The 4,938-nt window shown below is 38.8% G+C and overlaps 1 long non-coding RNA gene across 1 annotated transcript; it reads right to left on the reverse strand.

Moving 5' to 3' along the window:
• Window positions 1–794: 794 nt before the first annotated feature.
• On the reverse strand, window positions 795–2,029 carry LOC107695947 (uncharacterized). The gene is made up of 4 exons (XR_001635044.1): window positions 1,903–2,029; window positions 1,751–1,807; window positions 1,111–1,216; window positions 795–992 (listed from the first exon to the last, which is right to left on the reverse strand). It is a non-coding gene; the product is annotated as an uncharacterized LOC107695947 (long non-coding RNA).
• Window positions 2,030–4,938: the final 2,909 nt, after the last annotated feature.

Genomic DNA, 4,938 nt, shown 5'->3' on the forward strand with positions numbered 1-4,938 from the left:
CAGTAAAACAGTAAATTGTGCTTTACCTGGAAACCTAAAGCTGCACTAGGTATACATCACATATTAGCACAAAAAAACAAAAAAAAAACTAGATATTTTGAGCACTCAATTGAAAATGTACACATAACGTATCAATCGTACTTACAGGTTGTGGTTCAGAGATGCTTGTTGGTCCAAATAAAGAAGATTAGAAGCCAAAGAAGATAAAAGGCAAGATTAGAGAAGCAGTCCTCGGTAAAATGACGAGCACAACAAAAGGTTCAAATTGTATTGCTGTGGTATCGTGGAACACAGCACCTTCTCGACACAGAGAGTGTTAGTATTTCGTGGGCAGGCGGGGATTATGCTAATGTGTTACCCAGTGACGTAGATCAGTAACAGGCAGAAGATTAGAAAATATAACGACTCGTTAAGGCAATTCTGAGTCGACTCTTTCTTTTGAGAGACAATATCTTTATTTATCATGCACTTTTTTGATTAACAACTTTGCAGACTGTTTACATTGAAGGATAGCTACCTTACAAACTGCAAAAGAGATATTTTTCGAAAACCCATATGACCTGCTCTTTAAATCCCGAAGTCATGTGGCCTGTTGTAGCTTTTGAAATGCTCTATCCAAAACATTTTGACCTCATGCCAGTCCCAAAGAAAAAGGAGCATCTCATCCTTGAGAAACAATTTTAGGCCTTTTGTTAAAGGTGTCCATAAGAACATTTTATTAATGTCATATCCTAGAGTCCACCTAGCAGTAATGCTGACTCATTGGGGAGGTGTGCCTTCCCGAGTGTCTATGATGTACTTCCTCAGAGCAAAGCATTCTTGCTTCCCAAGGTTGCTTTTCCTGGTTGACCTTTGGCTCTGCTTCCATGATGGGGTTTATCACACCATTCCAGGAACCAAACGGTGAGGCCTCCACCTACATAGGCAAGTATAAATCTGTTGCATGCATGTTGTAAGCCAGACTGGGTGTTGCAACACAATAGGGCGGTTTCCTGCAATACGAAAAAGATGAATGGGAGTGGTACATGACTAAAATCACAGTTTGGGAACTTGGTGTGAAAACTGGAGTGAGATAATATCAACCTGCAGGGTCATAAATGGTGCACTTACAGTAGTACCAGACTTCCATAAACTTCAACATTGTGCAGTTTCCTCCAGGGCACGTCAGATTTCCTTCCTTTGTTCAAGCTTTGGTAAAAATATGTGGTGAAGGCAGCTTCCAGGGTCAAAATTATGACAACACAGGATGTGAGAAAACATCAATTTCATTGGCACATGTTATGCTCTTCTCACACTACAGCTGGTCTCCAAAGATCTTGGCAATTTCCAGGAGGGTGTGCTTCTTGACAGGAGTTTGAGGAACATACAAGCTAATTACAGTCTCTACAATTGTGACTGTCAGACCTTGAATTCATCAAAAACTTGGCAAAGGAACAATATATAGGTCAGCTGAATGCATTTTGAACAGACTGTTCATTGTAAGTGATTGAGAAATCATTCACTATCATTGCAATATAGAATCATACAACAGCTGCAGCATTCATATGTGACCTAGTTCTCCTGGGTAGGAGTCAGCGTTTCCCACTCAGTTTACCACACAAACAGTCTGTGAACGTCTTATTGAAATTGTCTGTTTGAAAGTTTTTGTCTGTGAACATCACCAACAAGGTTTTTCTTTTTTGGAATTTGGCATCATCTTAATTTGATTTGACTCATTATGCATGCCCAAAAACCATAATTTCATACTAACCTACCGGAGAGGGAAAATATCTGCTCTGCTGCCCTGGTGGTCTTGTATGTCTCATTTCTGCCAAAGAAGAAAAACAAGCATGCTTTGGTAAATCAGGATTATGATATAAAAAGTCACAATTATTACTTTTTTCAAAATTATGACATACTAACTCATAATTATGAAAGAAGTCCAAATTGACAAGTTGTAATAAGGGGCAATTATCTACATTTTGATCTCTTAATTTCGACTTGTGTCATAATTTTGGCTTTTGCATCTCATGTTTGCACAATGTTGATTTTTTTTATGTCACAATTAGGGCTGAACGATAAATCGCATGCGATATTTAACACGCATCTTATCAGTAAAGCCGGTTCTGTAATCAGCGGTAAATCTCCATCACCTGCGGGCTTTCACATGGAGCAGCATTAACTACACAGAGCCGTTGTTCACTGATGAGCTGCGCAAAACCACGTTCATATTCGCGCGATTTTTTGTGCAGCTCTTCAGTGAACAACGGCTCTGTGTAGTTAATGCTGCTCCATGTGAAAGCCTGCAGGTGATGGAGATTTACCGCTGATTAAAAAACCGGCTTTCTGACAAAATGCGCATTAAATATCGCATGCGATTTATCGTGCAGCCCTAGTCACAATTGTGTCTTGTATCTCATAATAATAGCTTAGTATCTCATAATTTTGACTTTTTATCTCATAATTATGTTTTTTTTTTATGTGGGGAAAATGAACTTCCTTTGGCCTTGCTTGAGGTATAGTTATTTCAAATCCATTGTAATCCTTATTCTTGTTGTTAACTCAAACAGAAAGCTAACTGCAACTTATAACACTTATAAGTATAACACATAAAGGCTACACATTGATTTTAGCTAGGCTACCAAGGGTCTGCAGAAGATATCACTCTGCTGCAGGGATATGATGAGGTCTGTTTGATGACCACACCCCGATGGCCTGACAGCTAGCATTAGCGTTGGCTAAAGCGCTGAGTTCTGGCTGTCCTCCAGTAAGCAGTGCATCTCAAAATGTCATTAATCACAATTCAAATAAAGCGTTCTGCTGCCTCAGCACTTCTTTGCAGTCTCCATTTCAGATTTGCTTCTTTCTCCCTGGGCGAACATCTGCAACAAATGAAAGCCTTTTATCGTATGAATGTTGAAAAGGAATATGGTGGTAAATTAGAAAAAAATGATCCGCCTACATGGTGTGTCTGTTGGATTGAATATCACTGCTTCAACCGTACACCGTGCTGGACTCGGGACAAAGCTCTCAGAGTGAGCAGCGTCCTAATGAAAAAAGTCATTCAAAACTATTGATTTACACCAGTAAGTGTGTGCTGATGTTTTCAGACCTGACAGTGTATGGAAAACCAGCAGTCAACCTGTATAAACTGCTGCTTGAAGAAAGAGTACAATATTCTGTCATCATTTACTAGCCCTCATGTTGTTTTAAAATTTACATTTGACTTACTTGCTTTCGTGCAACATGTTCACGCTGCTCTTTGCAACACTATGAAAGCATACACTGACCTTAAATTTATAAGAAATTCTACTGTTGTGTTCCACAGATGAAAGAAAGTCAGTTTAGAGTGACGAAGGGTGAGTAGATGTCAGAATTTTCTTTTCTTTCTTCAGGCAAACTTTCCCTTCATTTCAAAGCAGTGTCCATTTACACAAATATTTAACCTATTGACAGAATAACTTTCAATAACTCACAATTGTGGCCCACAATTGCTCAGAGGTTTTATAGTTTTAACCATTCCATTTCACATTTAGTGCAAAACAATGACATTTTTATAATTATTATTTAAACTAGGCATGTCAGCATGTGCCATACCAAGTTTGACACCAGTGACTCCAAACGCAAGGCCAGTTCTAGTCATTTGGAGTCCCTGGGCAAAGTTCATGTTGGAGGCCCCCCTGCCCCAATAAAAAGCACTTGAAACAAATATGATTCCTAACCTTTCTATTTATACAACATTTCATTTTAAATTTTATATATTTTTACTTCTACAGTACCGGTCAAAAGTTTGGACACATTACTATTGTTTATGTTTTTGAAATAAGTCTCTTATGCTCATCAAGCCTGCATTTATTTAGTCAAAAATACAGAAAAAAAACAGTAATATTGTGAAATAATATTACAATTTAAGATAATTAGGGATGTCCCGAGCCAATTTCAAGGATCTGACTATGTATATACATCAAGAGAGTGCATCTTGTAATATATATACATAAACATATGAAGAGTTAATTTGCAAAAACCAGTAACTCCATTTTAATTAATTAATTTTTTCTTCAGAAATCACGTTTTTTTTTATTGCGCATTCCAAGTAATGTCAATCAAACTGCAGTTGGGTTGTTTTGATTAAGTAATAATAACTTACACAAAGACAGGTAATTTACAAAGTTAAAGTTCATTGAATGTATGTTTTTTTTTACATATTAAAAGTTTGTTTTTTGGCAAAAGCAGATAACTCCACATTTCATGTTTAAGAGTTTAAAAAAAACACTCGTTTAATCTTTGTAATCTCCTCAGTTGGCAATGTAGATGTGTTCGTCGAAATGATCCATCCTCAATCACTTTTAGGATGTGATTACACGCAATACACAGAGCTTTTCCCACACCATTGTAACGTGCTGCTTTTGCAAGGTTCCGTGAAAACGTTTCAGCTTTTATTTTCCTTTTTCGCCAGGAAAAAGATATCACAGGTTCATCAAGTTCGTCAAAATTATCCATCCTCGATCACTTTTAGTCAGCTTTGACGAAACTCCTCTCAGCTAGCACGCCTTTTCAAAGTGAAAGTAGCCTTGTCACCTGACCTGAATACAACGCGCTGATTCGCTTAAATGGACTTATCGGCTTCTGTTCAAAAACAACAAGGGCGCTTGTCGGCTTCTGCAGTAAAACGTGAACTCGCGATGCCTTGAAAGTGGACAAAACCGGCTTTTTTGACAAAACATGTTTAGGGTTTGCGCTATATGTGGAGAATAATGAACAGCAATCAGTCACTCTCGAGGGAGCTGACTGCCCGCATTGCGAGCGTTTGTCACTGCGAATGCTTTGCTCTCTGAGGGCTCTCTTTGAGGAGGGAGTCTTCACCGACGTTTCTCACGGCGCCGGCCCCGCTTTCGCCGAGGCAGAGCGGCGGCTGTGCTCGTGGGGTTCGCCTATGGATCCGGTGGAGGGAATGTAGAC

This window comes from Sinocyclocheilus anshuiensis, unplaced genomic scaffold, assembly GCF_001515605.1.
Source record: "Sinocyclocheilus anshuiensis isolate Anshui unplaced genomic scaffold, SAMN03320099.WGS_v1.1 scaffold1359, whole genome shotgun sequence".
Lineage (NCBI taxonomy): Eukaryota > Metazoa > Chordata > Actinopteri > Cypriniformes > Cyprinidae > Sinocyclocheilus > Sinocyclocheilus anshuiensis.